The following is a 20,492-nucleotide window of genomic DNA, read 5'->3' on the forward strand; positions in this document are numbered from 1 at the left end:
ATTATAATTCACCAATATCACTCGCCATACACTATAAGAGGTGCTTTTGAGACCAAATGGGTTCACACGTATTACTGATAGAAGATGCTACTGGTTTATAACAAGTTGGCGAATGGTAGTTTGGGTGATGTTCTCTTCAATGGTCGAATGCTTGATTTAAAAAAGCACTTTAATATCTTCCTATGGGTAGCAGTGTCCTTACACTTCCTTCACAAAGAGGGAGAGGTCTATGTCATGCAAATATGTGAGACCATGAAACACGATTCTAGAGATGATAAGCGACGACAAGCGACACAAGGAAAAAATTGCAAGCATTATACTTTTGTGGTCTGGAGTGTAACGCTGGCTATAATGATCAAATTGCATGGCACATGCAAATGTTCCAATCATTCCCTTATCTTTAATATTGTGTGGCTTGTCACAGGTTACACACTAGGGGTTACACACTGGTGTATATATAGATAGAGAGATAGATAGATAGAATGATAGATAAATAGATAGATAGAGTGAGTTATAATAGCAATAATGTCATATTTTCCTTAAACCTCAACTTCGAGTTTTCTTGTCAATACACAATGTTCCCATGGCTTGTTACAAAGCTTATGGAGATATTGCAGCATAAAGATGTCTCGGGGGGGTCACTCATCATATGTAACCCTATCACGTGAGTTCAACAGAAGGATTTTTTTAATTTCTAAAATTTACAGAAATAAATATACATAAGGGACTATTTAAAATAGTTTTGGAAAAAATTTACAGATTTGTATAGAAAAGGGGTACATTTTATTAATGAAATTTTTTATAGATAAGGGACTTTAAATATAGGCCTTGAACGCACGTGATATAGAGGGTTTATACATAGTGACCTCCCCGAGAAAGATGTGCAGGCAACCTGGGCGTCGACCTTGCCTTGAGCGGCTGCGCCATCCCAACCGTGAGGCCAGGCTTCTCATTCATCTCCACACTATCGATCAGTGACCACTCGAACCCTTGCACTAGATTGCTTAGTGTCAGATGCACCATGTGCATTCCCAACAGCCACCTCGGACACCCCCTCCTTCCTGACCCGAACGGCAGTAACTCAAAATGCCCACGAACTTCTATATAGCTTCCGTCAAATCTCTCCAGCCAGAACTCCAGTGGTTTCTCCCACACACTCGGGTCAGTGCCTATCACCCATGCGTTCACGTACGCCACTGTTTTGGCCGGAATATTATAGCCAGCACCACGCACGGCTTTGTCGATTGATGAGGTGTAATTAACGGCACAGGTGGGTGCAATCTCATCATCTCTTTGACCACTGCTCGCAGGTAAGGCAACTGAGCGACGTCGGACTCTTGAACGAGTCGCTGGTTTCCCACTCCAGATTCTATTTCATCTTGGAGCTTCTTTATGACTCTTGGGTTTCTCAACAGCTTTGCCATTGCCCACTCAATGCTCACGGAGGCTGTGTCTGTTCCACCGGCATACATATCCTGAGGACACAAGGCATGCGTTAGCGAGCGGCAGTGTTAAATGTCTGAACAAAAATTGGAATTTGATCATAGTACCGTCAAGACCGCGTTGATATTGTCATCTGTAATTGGCAAGTCTCGCTAGCTCTTCTCGTCTGAGAAAGATAGAAGAACGTCCAACAGGTCCTTATTAGGACGATGAGACTCCTTGATCCTCGACTCTCGTTGATCATCAATGATTTTTTCGAACGCGGTCCTTAAAGTTTTTCTCACAATCTGCGAACGCCTTACGTAGCCTTGCAAATCCATCCACTGCAAGTATGGGATGAAGTCCCCAATATTGAACGTGCCAAGAAGAACAAATATTTCTAACATCAGCTCGACAATGTTTCTGGAGGCATCTTCCGACCCGCTCATCAGTGAAGAGAATATCTTCCCGAGGGTCATTCTGGAGATGATGTTACTAGTTACAGATGATACCCTTGGACGTAGCGTTATGGCCCCGGCTGTTCTGCTGTCTTTCCAAATAGATCGGATCATGGCAGAAACTTCCTCATGTCTTATAGGCTTGAAAGCTTCGAGCCTCTGTTTACTGAAAAGGTCCGTAACACAAAGTTGGCGAACCAGGCGCCAGTAAGGGCCGGAAGGCGCAAAATCGATGTCTGAGCGATCGAACATGATGTAAACAGCCGCTGTAGTTCGCATTCGAGAAGAAAATGCGAGGTCATTCATTTGTAGAATTTCTCTGGCCAAGTCCGGTGTGTGTGCGACGATAACAGGGACGGAACCAAAGCGGAGACCTAACAATGGACCATAAACTTTGGAGAGTCTATGGAGCGAGCGGTGTGGCAGTTCTCCGAGCAAGTGCAAGTGGCCAAGGATGGGCAAGGAGGGAGGGCCGGGTGGGAAAGTGGAGGCACGTTTGCGCCACTTCGTGAACAAGGGAAAGGAAGCAATGAGACCATGAAGGAAGGGACGAAAAGCAGCAAGGAATCAATGATTCTGACACGATCTTGATGAGAAACTGCCTTTGGTCACCAGACGCAGATGAGACATACATGGCCAATTTCTCCTTCCTAAGTTTTTGGTATCCTTCTTTGGCTGATTTCCTCTCCAACACAGAGCTTCTCTACTGTTGCAGAGCTTCTCTACTTCTGGATTGATGATATGCAGTTAGTACGTCCAGTCATGCACCGTGCCTTGGAAATTTGAGGACGGTAGCTCAGATAGCGTCCTCTTCTTGCAATCGAAAGTGACTATTCTCATTGATTTTAAACAAATCCTTGTCAATTGTCGATTCTTTGTTACACTTCCAACCTTCTACGTCCCTTCTTAGTAGACGGACCTACTTTGTTATGCAAGGACATAAATTTCTTTGTTGCTCTTGAGCCACCCATGTCCCTTTCAATCACACTCCCCATCTTTCCCTTTCCTATTTTGAGAGCCAGCGCACACGAGTAGACAATGCACAATTGCAGTTGGTGCCAAAGGATCATTTTGTTCATGCGCTTCAAATCTTTCATGGCTTGGTTGAAATGGAGGTGTGAGTATCTCCACGGAGCCCTCAATGGAGAGTTCTGATTGGCTCTCCCGCATGAGTCTGCACCAGTCCCTGAGCCTTGGAACCGAAGGCTAGCTGCCATCTTGCTATTGGATGCTAAGAAAATGGCACACTGGTGCTAGAAATGGCACCCTCCAAAATTGACGTGCAAAATTCCACACCAATGGCACTTCAAGAGTGTCTCGAAATATGTGCAATGCTCCAAAAACCATCACCAACATTGCATTTTGGGCACCGTGTGCACTGGCCCTGAGACATCTCCCTTTTGCTAACTAATTATTTTACCACTTCCCAAGAGTATTTCCACTTTTTGGCACATGGCTTACAAGCCATTTACACCAATAAAATTGACTCTTTTCATAAATGACCTTGGGAGATGCATTTACTTTATATGGCATCTCTAATGTATTCATGGTTGCCTATAAAAAATACTATTCTTTACATTATTTCGATGCCTATTCAAGTTTTTATAAATTAGGTTCTTTTATAGGTGTGATAATTTACATTTGAAGCCTTAAGACTACCTATCATGGGAACGCTTACATCTTTCTTACATGTACTCAACTTGGAAACAAAAGCTACTTTCAAGCTTTCCTTTAAAGACTAACTCATGCACTTGATTATGGGATGGGTTCAAGAAAGGAAAACCATGAACTTTCCAAACTCAAAATACACCTTCCATGAGAAAGACCTAGCATTGGAGGCTCATCCTTCGTTCAGCTTTTGTATATTAGATACATCCATTATATATCAAAAGAATGCAATATAATGTGTTGATAACATGTCATAGCTATGTCTCAAAGCATATTGAATGGCAACACAACACTTGCCAAGGAAGGGAAAGATCTAGCTAGGGTGTAATCCTAAAAAAATATAAGAGTAATTAAAGAAGTATGCACTATATAAAGTAAAGAAAGCACTATAATTATAGTATCTAGTCAAGCAAAAGGCAGGACTAGTTATAGAAGTATGCACTATAGTAAAGCAATAGAAAGCAATCCTATGAAAATATAAGAGTAATTAAAGAAGTATGCATTATATAAAGTAAAGAAAGCAATATAATTATAGTATCTAGTCAAGCAAAAGGCAGGACTAGTTATAGAAGTATGCACTATAGTAAAGCCTATAGTAAAGCAATAGAAAGCAATCCTAAAAGACTATTTTGTTTAAGAGATCTATTATGCCTTCTGTTATAATATTTGATGAGGATGAAAGAAAATATAAATGCTTCAAGCCTTCTTCTAATCCTCATCTTCCAAGGCAAATGGATTGCAGCTCTCAACTATCTAGTATGCAGCTTTAGCAAAAGGATGTATGAGCCCATGACAACTTCTCTTTATGATGTTCTAATATGCATGCTACGTAAGTTTGCCTAATTTGATAGCTTCTTTGAAGTTCTCTAGCCTTTATGAGAAAGTGACTTTCACCATTGATTTCAACAAAATTTTATCCTTGTGGCTACACAAGTATGCATGTATGGGTTGTCAATTTTTCAAGTCCAAGTGTTTAACTCAGTTATAGTAAGATATTATGAAATGAGTCACTTATGTCTCTCTGCAACGATGTTTGTTGTTTGAGCGATCTCTTTCATTGCATACAGTTAACTACAATGGTTTTTTTATTATTCGCCACTGCGATCACACGTGTTTTCTTCTTTATTAAAATCCTTGCAACCCTTGATTCCTCATCTTGTCCTTCATCATCCTCAACTTTTTCAGAATCAAAAATATTTGGCTTGTTGGCGTGGTTCACATAACACTCAAGGGCATTGAAACTCTTATCCTTGCTAACAAGTGTCAAGGCAACAGATGAATCATGTGCATTGCTAGCAAAAGTGTTAGAGCTTGGTATATAGTTGATATTGCCTCTCAACATAGTGTACTTTCTAGAGACATCCTCAAGAGCATCTTTTAATGCCACCATTTGCCTGTCAATCACAAACAACAAGCACATGATCACTTGTCATCTCATATAGTGACTTCAACACCATCTTAAACTTTGAAGCATTTCATGTCATCGCATTCACACCATGTGCTGCATCCAACATAGCTACACCGATGGTCATGTGTTCTTTATCCTCGAGCATCTTTCAATGCCACCATTTGCCTGTCAGTTCACAAACAACAAGCACATGTTCACTTGTCATCTCAAGTAGTGACTTCAACACCATCTTAAACTTTGAAGCATTTCATGTCATCGCATTCACACCATCTGCTACATCCAACACGGCTACACCTATGGTCATGGGTTCTTTATACACATTGTGAATCAAGTCAAATACTTCCCATTTTTCCCCAACCACATGCAATTGCCATTTCAAATCCAAGACTTAGAGAGAGTCAAGGGAGCCCTATCTATCTATTCTGAGGCCTCAGGTGCGTGGATCAACTAGACAAAATCCATAAGTTTCTTCATAGGATTTGAGGAGAAACAGGAGATTCGAGAGTTGGCAAGATACAGAGGCTAGGTGGGTATTGATATAACAATAGAGCAACAGATTGCCCTGGTCCTCGAGAGTATTTAGCACAAGCTTCTCTACTTGAGGTTGGTCAAACTTTCCCTAGAGGGCCATGCCTTAGTGGCAAAACAAGTCCTTGCCACAGCCTGGTATATCACCTCCTACTGGTGTTTTCACCGAGGGTGCATTGGGCAGCTCTGACAGTCGGTTTGAAACTTCCTTTGGGCAAGATTGGATGGCACGAGGAATACTAGAGCCCGGGTTGCTTGGTAGACGGTGATCATGCTGTAGTAGGCATTGGGAGGCTTGGATATCATTGATCTAAAGATGCAGAGTAGAGCCCTCTTGGGCAAGTTGGTTGTGTGCGCCCTCACCCCAAGTGCAGAGCCTTGGAGTCTCCTCTTATAGTGAGGGCTTCTCAAGAACACCCCACGCTAGGGGGCAGTGAAAACATTCACATAGATGGATCTTCTCAGAGGCCCCCGTTGCAGGGAAGGTTTCCCCCTTGATGAGGAGCCTCCATAGGGTCTGGCAGTGAATTAGCAAGGGCCTCATTCATGCTCAACCCCACTAAAGAGAGGAGTTCGAACATCAATCCCTCGTTTGGCACCAAGAGATCAAGGGTCAAGATGGGCGTGCTCGGGCAGCGGACTCCACATTGGTTTGGCACAATGGGACAATGGACCGGCTAGCTCCTAAGCAGCTCCTTTAGCAAATGGAGCAGATTACCCATGGAGGGAAAGGTGAGGCTTGGCGCCTTAGTGAATTTGCGAGGGGCAGGGCAGCGGACGAGGGAGATTGGCATAGCCTAGTGGGAGGGACTTCGTGTGTGGATGGATCTTCTTAGATGCCCCCCTTACGGGGAAGGGTTCCCCCTTAATGAGGAGCCTCCATAGGGTTTGGCAACAATTAGCAAGGGGCCTCATTCATGCTCAGCCCTGCTACTACAAAGAGGAGTTCAAGCATAATCCCCTTGTTTGGCACTTGGTGATCAGGGATCCAGATGGGTGTATGCTCGGGCAGCGGACTCACATTGGTTGGGCAGAAAGTAATAGTGGACTGACCAACTCCTTTAGCAGATGGAGCAGATTACCCATGGAGGTAGAGGCGAGGCCTGATGCCTTAGTGCATTTGGAAGGGTCAGGGCGACGGATGAGGGAGATTGACCTAGCCTACTGGGAGGGATTTTGTGTGTGGATGAACAATAGATGGTTGGGTCAGTTTTCTCGAACTGGGGTCCCCTTGAGGATGATGATGCAATGAGGTAGCATGCAGCTTAGTATTTTCTATGTAGGACCTGGAGGCCTACTTTAGGTGCTCATGGAGAGAGACCTAAAAGATGAATGGGATTCTAGATGGGATTCATTGGCAGATGATCAGAGTGGTGGAACAATTAGGAAAGGAGTGGCACATTGATCCTCCCTCTATTCCAGAGCAATATGACTCCAGATGGCGCCTTTGGATTTGGGAGTATAGACCCTTGAGGGAGGTCTAGTGGGACTTGGGAGAGTGATTTTGGCCCTCCAGGAGCAACCTTTTTGAGTAGGTGGAGGTGTTCTTCGTTTCCTACACCACATGGATTGGCAGCAAGAGGCTGTAGATGGACTCTTCGATTTGGACCCCTTTGAGGGAGAGGCATTGGGTGGCCCAGAGAGTGCCCTAGGAGGTCCGTTCTAGGTTTTGGACATGGTTATGGTCCAATTTGCGGCTGAGGAAGATCTCCTACTTATTCTGGCTAGCCACGCACAGAGCCTTGCCCATTGGCCCGTGGTTGGAGCAGATGCGAGTAGAGGGGCAGTGTCATTGTTGCTTTGCAGGATTTCTAGAGACGAAGATCCCTCACTACCGCTGGAGCTATCATAGCACAACGAGGATTTGGATTGGAGCCCTCAAGATTATGACCTATATGTAGAGCCTTCAGAGGGACTACACATGGGGGATGGTGGCTTGGTTGACTGAGGGAGGATATGCGTTCCAGGTTGATGAGGTCTCCTTAGCTTACCGGATACAGGGTTAGAGCATTTAGAGGATAGCTCTCCATGAGGTGGTCCCTACTGATAGCCCCGATGCTCATTCTCCTTCGGAGGACAGCGTGTGGGAGGTAGTAGCCAGTATCACGACGTGGAACATTTGGGTTGCTCCCTGAAGCATTATAGTGATGGGTGAGAATCCAGTTCCACACTTTGTTACCTTGATTGCCATCTGGCAGGATATCATCTACACCCTCCATTCCACCTAGAAGCATGGGACCCCAGGCTCTAGGCCGACTCATTTCTACAAGGCTTGGTCTGCAGGAGTTTTTTATATATTCACTCCGCGAGGGATTTGCTAGTTGTATAGTCCCTCCACCTCGCTATTAGCCCTTCTACCAAAGATCCCCTAGGTAGTGAGCTGGGTTTCTCTAGAACAGGCCAATTTTTCTTCTTTCATCCTTTTTTCAAATTTTCCATACTCAGCACCTTTGGGGCTGCTATTTTGTATGAAGTCTTTCAAGCATTAATAGAAGGTTTCCTTCTTTGCCAAGAAAAAAAAAAAAGGATCATATTGTTCTAGGTTTTTGGCATCCCCTACTTGCCTTTTTGCTGAGGAGTCTTTTCAGCATTTTCTTTGGAATTCTAAATAGGTGAGATTCTTATGGAAGGGATTGCTCGTCTTTTGAGCACCTAGGGGGGTGACTATGTACAAACCCTATATATCATGTGCATCTTATTTGTGAGTTTTTCATTAATAAAGCGCACCCTTTTTCTATTCAATCTATAATAAAAATTTCAAATCCTTTTTACAACTCTCTTCTAGGTGAGAATGTGAGTGAAAATAAAATTACATATGCCCTTATGTTGAACTCACGTGATAGTCACATATATTAATGAGTGACTCGCAAGTTGATCACTTTTTCTCCTTTCCCCCTCTTCATGACCTAGGATTCAATGGATTGGCCCTCCCTTTTGGGGTCACAGGTCTTTTAGAGAGACATGACTTCTTGGGCTCCTTTGGTTAAACCACATTTAGTTGAGTCATGTTCTTTGGAAGATGTTCTGTATGTCTTACAATCCCACACGTGCCTTAGTGAATACTTTTTGGGAGATCCGATGAGCATTTTAACGTGGCATTATTTGGAGATCCAAATGCATAGAGGCTTGGATTTGGCTCCTAGGTCCACCCTTCACAAATATTGGCTAGTACATGGATAGATTCTATACACACCGTCATGGCCATTTGGGTGAGCATGCAAGGGTCTTGTCAGTCAAATGTTTCTAGAAGGACAATTTTCCTCAAGGAGTGGAGTGGCTCCCCACTATTTATCGAGTCTATTGTAGGGTTGAGGTTTTTAGCCTCTGTCTTCTTACTTCTTGCTTTTCGTGATGAAGACAAACTTTGCTTCACTTAGGGTATTTTACTTCTCATTGCCTGTCATAATTTATTTCTCACGACTAGAATGATTTATTTCTTCCATGAGCTTTGCTCTTGGAGTATATCTCATACTTAATGGAAGTCTTTTCATTGATTTAAATAACGATATAGCCACTACCCATGTATAGTTGCTATCCCTGAGATATCCAATGCCCTCTAATTGAGCTAGTTGGAGTCTCCGAAACAACAAAAAGGATTAACAAAGGTTCAAATTGAATTTTCAAGTTTTATTCTATCCTTGCAAAAAGTATTAGTTCTCAATTATTTACCTCAATATTTTGGCTTGCACATGGTCTAAATCTTTTATACATAGTTTGTTTCAAAATACATTGAGAATGCTCAAAAGAAAAAATTTTGTAGTTGGCGATATTAAGAATCTATAGGTGTTTCATATATATGTGTGTGTGTGTGTGTAAGAAAAATCCGTATAGCTTTGTACCTGCTATGCTTTCCTCCTTGTAAAGCATTACTACGTCCAAGCCTTTTCCTTAAATCAAATGGTGGATTATCCCTATGAGAAAACCTTTCACAAAAACAACAAGAAACAAAAACAGGTGATGGATTCAGATGATTCCCTTCATGACTCTGCTGAGGCTCAGCTGGTTTATGAGGTTATGCATGAAGGGTTTAAAGACACCCGCAAAGGTTGGAAAGATCCACTTCCCACCACTAGCATTATGGTGGAAGTGGATGATATATTTGATCCAGTTAAGGAGTATGCAAAGCATGACATTATAATTTTCTTCCCAGGATGGATGCCTATTGCAGCAGATGTTGGGAATTGGTTGACTAGAACCCTGGGTGGTTCTTATGTCAAACAAGTTCATTATGCAACGAGGGGCCTTTTTGATATCATCATGGCTGATGAGGAGCATCGTCAGGTTTCGCTGGAGCACTCTCCTCTCTTCTATGGCCAACAGATGATCCATGTCTTGCCCTGCTCTCCCACTCAGGATTATCAGGCATTGATTCAACATTGTTGCTCTATTTGGGTAGAAGTTATGGACTTTCCTCAATGCTTGTGTTCTCTTCTACCTAAAATTGCAACTTCCCTCAGTAAGGTGGTATGTCCACCGTGACCCAATGGAAATTCGAATCGCTTTTGCATTGTGTGGGATACGGATCATTCCCCTTGAGCTTCATATTCAGTTACTATGAATAATGTTTCCATGGGGAGTGCCTTTTACAAGCTCAAGTGGGGGCTCTTTGCAGGTGCTTACTTTGAATGCAAGCAATTTGGGCACATGGCTTCACAATGCCCTTCTCGAGCTCCACGGATGCCAGTGAAAGCTAAAATGGTTCAGCCTTTGAATAAGAATGCAAATGCCGCTTATGTGGTAAAAAACAAAGGTGTCAAAACAGTTTTTCTATGTTTAAGACAAAGGCAAAGCCCCGGCTATCTCAAATGGTAATGCTTCTTTTTGTGTGCCTTTGTCCTCTCCACCTGAGGGGAAGGGGGAAAATTTTTTGACTGATGGATGGCAAACTCCTCGCAAAGTGATCTCCCCCATGTGACCTTTCCTTCTTAGACTTGGAGTGGTGCATCCTCTCATGGGAAAACACTTGTTGAAAACTCTGGTATTGGCTTGACCTGGGCTGCTGTGATTGCAAATCAGACGTTGTTTCCCGAAGAAGTTGCTACACTTTTGTCCTCTCCTCGAGTTGATGCTTCATCCCAAGGTAGAGGCCCAGACGTTGAGGTGGAAATGCAGACGTAGATAGCTCGTTAGTTGCTGTACATACCTGTCCCATAACTATAAATATGCTCGATCATCCGAAGTGTGTTACTCTCAATGTACAGGGAATGTGTGATGGTCGCAAATGGAAACTGGTCTAGATGTATATCAAGCAATTGTAGCCTGATATAGTTGAGGAGTCAATAGTTACAAAGCCACTTGCATGGTGTTTAAGTTTGATTGTTGCATTAGGGCCTCTTTCCACCACGTCCTTAAACCACTTTCCATCCAAAACATACACAAAGAAGCATCGAAAGTCAAGCTTAATAATATCTTGGATTATGCCACAATAATCGTCCATGGCTCCATTGGTAGCATGTGTCATGCCATTTGTAAATCAAGGTGATGTAACCTAGCCCTTAAAGAAGGAAGAAGGGCAATACGACAAGCTGGGTACATACAACTATTGGATTATATGGGGATTGCATTCTATTGCAGCTACAAAGCTGTATATCAAGGGGTCATCTCCACGTTTTCCTGAATCAAAGCACCTATATGCATTCAAAAATTCAAGAATTCTTGTTGATTTCCCTACGAAAAAGTGCATTGAGCTATCACGGATGACAAAAATGGAATGACACAAGGTGATGAAGAATGCCCCTTACCTTGACTAGATCCAACAATTGAGAGATCAATGGATAGAGAATGGATAGCATTTGGGTCTCCATCAAAACCACATCAAGGCCTTCCAAAGGATAGTCCATTGCGGCAGCTGTGGTAGATAATGGTTGTTCATCTTCTTCCATCTTATTTGAATCCCAATCTGAGATATAGATTTTGCCACAAGGTCAGATCTTCTTGTATGTTGCTTGTCTTAACACTAAGTTTTTCTGGTGTAGAGATTTGTGCAATATGTGGGAGAGAAATTTGCACAAAAAACAACCACAAGGTGGTTAGCCCAAAGGATATATTTGATGACTAGGTTGATGTTACGAGAAGGTATGCTAGACTTGATCTCCCATCACAAAATAACAAGTTAGGAAAGAAGCGGAGACAACCATTGCCATTCATATTGTTGTCTAATGGGCCTTGTAGAAGATGAGATAAGATCATTACAGGATGAGATCAAACAAGGAAGCATCTTGATAAGCTTGACTTGGAAATAAAGGCCGAGTTGATGAAACAAGACCTGGTGCTTTAAGATGAGCTTGTTGTCCTCTTTTATAGCATAATACCACAGATTGGAGCTACACTAAAGCCTTGGGATGAAATGGTAAAGGATTATGACATTGACAACAAAGTTTATTCAAAGTTTGTAGGCATTTATAGTGAGTGGGTATGAAAGAAGCTCCCCCAAGGTTATGCAGGTGTGTTGCCTAGTGGTGCTAGGGATATTGTGAATTCTTTGGTTGGCAGAAAGAACAATCCTCAGGATGATTTCTTGGATTTGAAATGGCAATTGCATGTGGTTGGGGAAAAATGGGAAGTATTTGACTTGATTCACAATGTGTATAAAGAACCCATGACCATAGGTGTAGCCGTGTTGGATGCAGTAGATGGTGTGAATGCGATGACATGAAATGCTTCAAAGTTTAAGATGGTGTTGAAGTCACTACTTGAGATGACAAGTGATCATGTGCTTGTTGTTTGTAAACTGATGGGCAAATGGTGGCACAGATAAAGAACCCATGACCATAGGTGTAGCTATGTTGGATGCAGCACATGGTGTGAATGCGATGACATGAAGTGCTTCAAAGTTTAAGATGGTGTAGAAGTCACTACTTGAGATGACAAGTGATCATGTGCTTGTTGTTTATGACTGATAGGCAAATGGTGGCATTGAAAGATGCTCTTGAGGATGTCTCTAGAAGGTACACTATGTTGAGAGACAGTATCGACTACATACCAAGCTTTGACACTTTTGCTAGCGATGCACATGATTCATATCTTGCGTTGACACTTGTTAGCAAGTATAAGAGTTTCAATGCCCTTGAGTGTTATGTGAATTACCCCAACAAGCCAAATATTTTTGATTTTGACAAAGTTGAGGATGATGAGGATGATGAAGCTCAAGATGAGAAATCAAGGGTTGCAAGGATTTTAATAAAGAAGAAAAGACGTGTGATCATCGATATAGTAGAGGCATACACGGAGGAGCATGAAGTCATGATTGACATATTTGCTAGTCGTGAAGCTTCAATCGTTGTTGCAGTGGCGAATAATAAAAAAACTTATATTGCAGTTGTATGCAATGAAAGAGATCGCTCAAACAACAAACATCGTTGCAGAGAGACATCAATGACTCATTTCATAATATCTTACTATAACTGAGTTAAACACTTGGACTTGAAAACTTTACAGCCCATACATGCATACTTGTGTAGCCACAAGGACAAAATTTTGTTGATGTCAATGGTGAAAGTCACTTTTATTCATAAATGCTAGAGAACTTCAAAGAAGCTATCAAATTAGGCAAACTTATGTAGCATGCATATTAGAACATCATAAAGAGAAGTTGTCATGGGCTCATACGTCCTTTTGCTAAAGCTGCATACTAGATAGTTGAGAGTTGCAATCCATTTCCCTTGGAAGATGAGGATTAGAAGAAGGCTTGAAGCATTTATATTTTCTTTCACCCTCATCAAATATTACTCAAATATTATAACACAAGGCATAATAGTTCTCATAAACAAAATAGCCTTTTAGGATTGCTCTCTATTGCTTTACTATAGTGCATACTTCTATAACTAGTCCTGCCTTTTGCTTTACTAGATACTACAATAATAATGCTTTCTTTACTTTATATAGTGCATATATACTTCTTTAATTACTCTTATATTTTCATAGGATTACACCATAGCGAGATCTTTCCCTTCCTTGGAAAGTGTTGTGTTGCCATTCAATATGCTTTGAGACATAGCTATGACATGTTATCAACACATTATATTGCACTCTTTTAATATATAATGGATGTATCTAATATACAAAAGTTGAATGAAGGATGAACCTCCAATGCTAGGTCTTTCTCATGGAAGGTGTGTTTTGAGTTTGGAAACTTGATAGTTTTCCTTTCTTGAACCCATCCCATAATCAAGTGCATGAGTTAGTCTTTAAAGGAAAGCTTGAAAGTAGCTTTTATTTCTAAGTTGAGTACATGTAAGGTAAAATAATTAGTTAGCAAAAGGGAGATGGCTCAGGGGAAGTGAACACGGTGCCCAAAATCGACATTGGTGATGGTTTTTAGAGCATTGCACATATTTCGAGACTCTCTTGAAGTGCCATTGGTGTGGAATTTGGCACGGAAATTTTGGAGGGTGCAATTTCTAGCACCAGTGTGCCATTTTCTTAGCATCCAATAGCAAGATGGTAGCTAGCTTTTGGTTCCAAGGCTCAGGGACTGGTAGAGACTCACATGGGAGAGCCAATCAAAACTCTCCATTGAGGACTCCTTGGAGATGCTCACACCTCCATTTCAACCAAGCCATGAAACGAGTTGAGGATTTGAAGCGCATGAACAAAATGATCCTTGGGAACCAATTATGCATTGTCTACTCATGTGCTGGCTCTTAAAATAGGAAAGGGAAAGATGGGGAGTGTGAGGTTGAAAGGGACATGGGTGGCTCAAGAGCAACAATGAAATTTACGTCCTTGCATACCAAAGTATGTCCACCTAGTAACAAGGGACGTAGAAGGTTAGAAGTGTAACAAAGAATCGACAATTGATAAGGATTTGTTTGAAATCAATGAGAATAGTCACTTTTAATTGCAAGAAGAGGAGGGGCTACATTACACGCTATCTAAGCTACCATTCGCCAACTTATCAAAAACCAGTAGCATCTTCTCTCTGCTTTTAGTATGGTAAGAGCTTCATCATGTTCCGAAGACAGTCGGGGATGTATGCTCAAAAGTGACCTTAACATTGGGAATAGATGGTGGTATGGAAATGCTTCACTATAACAATGGTTTTGTCATGCACCGTTCTTTCATAATCACGATCAAAATTCTAGCAAGATAATAATCACGAATGAACAAGAAGAGAGATTGTAATATGAATCAAACTGGTGAGTCTTTACAATAATTTTGGAGAAGAATCACTACGTGAAGGAGCTCGATACCACCCGTCCACTCCTGAACTATCTCACTCTCACTCTCACTCTCACTCCCACTCTCACTCTCAAAATATCTTGATCTGATCTTCTTCTTTGCGCTGCCTCGATTCGCGTGTGCTATTCACTTTCGCAGTGCGTCGATATGCATGCCTTCTCTTCTTTTCCACGCAACCTCGATATGCGTGCCTTCTCTTCTCTTTTGCGTAGCCTCAATATGCGTGCCTTCTCTTCTCTTTCACATAGCCTCGATATGCGTGCCTTCTCTCCTCTTTTGCACAGCCTCGATATGCGTGCCTTCTCTTCTCTTTCGCGCAGCCTCGATAGGCATGCCTTCTCTTCTCTTTCATGTAGCCTCGATATGCGTGGCTTCTCTTCTCTTTCATGTAGCCTCGATATGCATGCCTTCTCTTCTCTTTCACGTAGCCTCGATATGTGTGCCTTCTCTCCTCTTTCATGCAACCTCGATATGCGTGCCTTGGAGTGTGTGTTCCCTTCTCATGATCTCCTCTTCTTTTATAGCCTTTCACGACTCCAAAATAAGCTGCCAAAAACCTCCCAAATCGGCCAAAATAGTTTTTCTCGAAAAGCGTGCATGTGCTTTTCATCTTCTTTTAGCGTGTGCTTATAATAGCAAACACATACGAAATTTCGACGTCTCTTCTTCTTCCTCCTCACCTGAAAACAGCCCTGTTTGGAGCATTACCACACCTGCCTTGTACATCCAATGGACAAGCTCAATAGCTCATCTCAAAGATCGGACCCTCTTCTTTCCCTTTGCATAGACCTTTCATGGCTAATTCTTCCATCTCGACCTTTGTCTAATGCCTGTAACTCTTGACACAGAAATCTAGATGCACTTTTAGCTCAAAACCACTTTGTTAGCAACTTTTGACCTCCATACAAGCATGCAAACGAGTGAACCACAAATTTCTCACTGGGACAAAGTTTTTCTACTCAACAAGATCTAAAACTTTCTCATACAGAGTTTCTTCAAATTATTTCTCTAACCAACTCAAAATCAAGCTGCAAAATCTAGCTGACACCACAATGGACAAAACCAAAATTTTTCAACCAACACCAAACTTTCCCAAAACCTTCAAAACATCAAAACCATCCTTTTTGAACACTATCTGTGATATGTATCATCAAAATATTTCATATACAAAATAGAAGCGTCACAAGTTTTGTCATGAGCTTTCCATTATATAGCCTCGCAAAGGTTTTTTTGTACAGTTTCAACACTCTGGTCGGCACCCTTGGTGTTCCTCGACCCATCACCACTAATTTACATTCTCCTCCCCCGCACGATCCCAACCCAAGATAGTATGCACGTTGTCCTTTCGATAGAATCGTCACGCTTGATCGTATTATATTTTCGCCCCCCACCACCAATACATTCTAGGACTAATCCTCATACATTATGCCAATCATGTTTAATTATATTCCATCACTGGTAGAATTTATGGTGCTTAAAAGTATTATATATATTCGCCCTTCACCACCAATATGTTTTTCAACTGATCCCTATACATTAAGCCAATCATGGTCAAATATACTCCATTGCTAGTAGAGCTTCGGCAGCGTAGAACCCACATATACATTGAATCCATGGAATATGCAATACACAAAACACACAGAAATCCACAGCGCGAAGCAGTTTCGTGGACTGTGTTGAAGACAAAACACATAGAAATTCAGGGTGCGGAACAATTCCCTTAGACCTTAGAAGCATTTTCACTTCACTCACACTAGTGAGCAGTGTGGGGCGGGCCCCTTGGTGGTTGACCTCCCTCGAGCCTGGCAAGCTCCACTAGTGCCTGCCTCTTTAAGCGAAGATCTTTTATTGCCAAGTATCATAACAATCTTTGACTTGGCCCATTTATCTGTGAACTGGCGATTGGGGGGGTTAGGATACCTAGAGCGAATAGCAGCGAGGGTCTCATCAGCCAACCTCTTTGGCTGGTCTTTGAAGTAGATAAAGAAATCTCTGTAATTGTTAGCAATTACAAAGTGCATGAAGGCCATGATGTCCTTCCCCCATGCATCCATCAAGATGCCTCCTATCTGAGTGATGTCATAGAATATCGTACCATCACCCGGAGGCACGTCTAAATCATCTGAATCATCATCATCCCCACCACCACCCCTCCCAAAGCACTATGCCATGCATCCCCCACCGCTCTCCCTGCTACTACGCTTGCTACCATGTCGTGTCGAGCTAGTATACTGGCCACTCGTAGCTGGAGACTGCATGGGACTACGTTGACCACTCGTAGCTGGAGGACCGAGTCTTGACTACGTTGACCACTCGTAGCTAGAGAACTGAGTCTCGACTGCACAAGGAGTACGCCAATGGCTCGGCGAGACAAAAGGACCTCCTGATGGCATGGGGGAAGGGGCATAAGACAGCATGGCAGAAGGGGCATAAGATGGCATGGGGGAAGGGGCATAAGACGGCATGGGAGATGGGCCTGCGCTATGTAGTCGGCTAGGCTATGCTGATTCTACTTGGGTGATATCAGCTGGTGTGGGGTGGTTTGGAGTCTATAGTGCCGACTCCTGGGCGGCGACTCCTGGGCGGTGTTTAGAGTACCCGTCATATACCTGTATAACTCCGCAGGACTAGGAGGGTGCCCTAAAAGGTTATATAAGTCCCTAAAAAGAGACTCCCGGAGATCAAGTGAGCCCGAAGCGCTTCCTACCCACATGATGAACTGGAAAAAAGAAAAGAAGACGATTATTGATGAGTTGAGAAAAAGGGGAAGGGAAGAGAGGATTACTGTCAGAGCACATCTATAGACGCGTCTGATTAGTGCATCTATTTTTGTGAATATTTCACGTTTATAGACGCGACTGTCTGTGTCTGCAAACAGGCTAGACACATGTCTAGACGCACTTGTAGATGTGATTTTAGATGCGCTCTGAGACACGCCTATAGACGTGCTCCGACAGATGGACTTTTCTAAAAAGTAGAAAAGGACATGCGCCCGACATACAAACGTAACATTGATACCCGAATCATGCGTTTTTTGGATACAAGAAAGTACAAATCCAAAGAGAGCAAACTTCCAAAAAAGATCAACTGCAAAAAGACTTACCTTGGATAGAGATATGGGAGGTTCTTCTCCTTTTTGAAAGTTGCTTCTCTTCCTTGTTTGTCCTCTTCTCCTTTAAGCTTGGAAGTAAGTGTGGGTGTCTTCCTCTTAAGTGTAAGCTTGGAAGTAAGTATGGGTGCCTTCCTCTTAAGCATCGAAACTGTGGATCTGCTAATAACGAAGCAAGCAAGCCATGTGAAGTATAAGTAATGTGAAGAAAAGCAAAGCGAGTGCGCTAAAAGCAGGTTTAAAAACTTCGTCTATAGACGCGCCTAATAGCGCATCTATATATGCGTCTAATTACACAGATCAGATGTGGTTTTAGACACGCTTGTAGATGTGCACCACAGAACAGATAGACATAGTTTTAGACACACAACACAGAATAGATAGACGTGGTTTTAAACGCGCCTTTAGACGTGCCACAGAGTTTAAAATTAAATATTTGAAGAAAAGCAAATTTTTTTGGGTTGTTTGTTTGTAGGATGTCTTCATCTTCAACAAGTAGCTCTAGTGAGGATGAATCCCTCCGTATCCACCATCGCAAAATGTGGTTGGAGTAAAAAATCAAATGTATGTGTGATCGATGTTGAGGAAACATGTATCATGCACACAGGATTACACTCAATCACATCTCAAAGTATGGAGAATGGGATGCGACCGTAAACATGGTAAGGGTTTGTAAGTTAAGGTTGATTGAGATACCTATGGGTGTTCATATGTTTGAGTTATGATCCCATTTTAATTTGATACAAGATGCAGTGCCACACTTGCATATGTTGCCCTATGCTCGTCGTGAGGAGGTGAAGCATCGACGATATGAGATGGGATCTTCAGGAGGGACTGCTACGAATGCATGGAGTGACGCTGATAGTAGCCCTCCACCATTACCTCATGAAAGCATGGAGGAGGAGGTGTTTGATGATATGGTGCGGTATTTATATGTCCATCAAGGGAGGGATGATAGCATGGAGTAGGATGATCTTTTTACTGTAGCATCGAATCCACTGTTTGAGGGGTGCACATTCTTTGTTCTATGTGCCTCCCTTGAGTTACTAAACTTGCAAACCATCTATGGATGGAGCAATGCAAGTTTGAATGCATTACTCAAGTAAGCTTTAAAGTCTATTTTGCAAACATGGTGAATTATGCTAGTGGGTCAATTACTCGAATGCTTTTCCTCATTTGTGGTCTTCACATGCAGGCTATTGTGTAAATTGCTTCCAACGGAGAATAAATTACCGACCTCAAGAGATATGGCAAGGCAACATGTGACCTCTCTTGGAGGATTAGATTACAAGCGCATCCATGTATGTGTCAATGATTGCATTTTGTTTCGTGGACTACATAAGTATGCAAGAGAGTGTCCTACTTGTGGAGAGGCAAGATATAGTGCAGATCTCAAAATTTTGGACGTGCCTCGTAAGGTTCTGCGACATTTTTCCATAATCCCTCACATCCAACATATGTTCAAGTGCAAATCTATTGTAGAGCTCATGTCATGGCATTCCTCCCATCAATCAACCGATGGCAAGTGGAGAACTCATGCGGACTCTCTTGCGTGGAAGCATATTGAAGATGAATGGCCAAGCTTCAAGTAAGAACCTAGGAGCTTGAGACTTGGATTGGGTATGGACAGTGTAAACCATTTGGTCTCAAAAGCACTTCTTACAGTGTATGGCCATTGATATTGGTGAATTATAATCTTCCATCCTCTATGCCTATTAAGAAAGGACATGTTATGCTGTCCCTTCTAATTCCAGGGAAACATAAAGTCAAAAATCCTGATGTTTATTTGGAGCCTTTGATTGACGAGCTAGAGATACTTTGGAGAGGTATGGAGGTGCATGATGTGAGCAAGCCTCCCTTGTCATGGGACTTCAACTGCAAAAAGCAGTCTTGATGTGGATGATGCATGACTTCCTAGGCTATGGCGAGTGTTCAGGTAAGCATTGCACTTCTAATTATGAATAGGCAAAGGATGTGGCACCCTAAACCCACCTTCAACTCTTAATTGCATCTATTGTTCACGTCTCACTACATTGAGTTACCATGCATGTCCTGTTTGTGGTCCTTTGCTAGTTGCCTCACGGGCAGATGCATTGAATAAGGTCATCTATGAAAATCACCATCGATTTCTCCCACCTGATCATCCTAGATATGTTGCCCCTTGGAATGAAGTCCTCCGACAATGACTCACTGTGGGAGATTGGATGAGAATTTGGGATGGTTCCATGACTCCTCCACCATCTGGCATGAGCCGATAAGGGTTTGTATCTATTGTGTGCTATATTGGCTGGAAATAAAGATTGCCCGCTAACACTTTATTTTGTTTAGATACTCCATCTTTTATCGTTTACCATATTGGTCCCACCTCAAGATCAATCACTTGCTTGATCCCATGCATATCTTCAAGAATGTGGCATCGATCATTTGGGAGCATTTGAATGGGACACGAGATTCCATAGGCATAAGGGAGGATCTACATACCACAGGGAGGATGCGTGAAGCTTGGCCACAAGAGAGACCAAAGGGGCGTGTTTTTTTACCTCGTGCACCGTGGATGTTATCAAAGCTAGAGATGGTGATGGTGAAGCGTGCTGTTACTACAATTCGTACTCCCACTGGATGCATAAGGTGTTTGAAGGGAGCCTTTACAAAGAGCAAGAAAAGAGGTGTAGAGCAATTATATGGCTTGAAATCTCATGATTGGCACAAGGTGCTCCAA

At 42.4% G+C, this 20,492-nt stretch overlaps 1 pseudogene; it reads right to left on the reverse strand.

The window, feature by feature from the left end:
• Positions 1 to 1,184: 1,184 nt before the first annotated feature.
• On the reverse strand, positions 1,185 to 11,324 carry LOC147892935 (cytochrome P450 71A6 pseudogene; annotated as a pseudogene).
• Positions 11,325 to 20,492: the final 9,168 nt, after the last annotated feature.

Source organism: Dipteris shenzhenensis, chromosome 16 (assembly GCF_047967505.1).
Source record: "Dipteris shenzhenensis isolate YYH24624 ecotype China chromosome 16, Dip_SZ_1.0, whole genome shotgun sequence".
Taxonomy (NCBI): Eukaryota; Viridiplantae; Streptophyta; class Polypodiopsida; order Gleicheniales; family Dipteridaceae; genus Dipteris; species Dipteris shenzhenensis.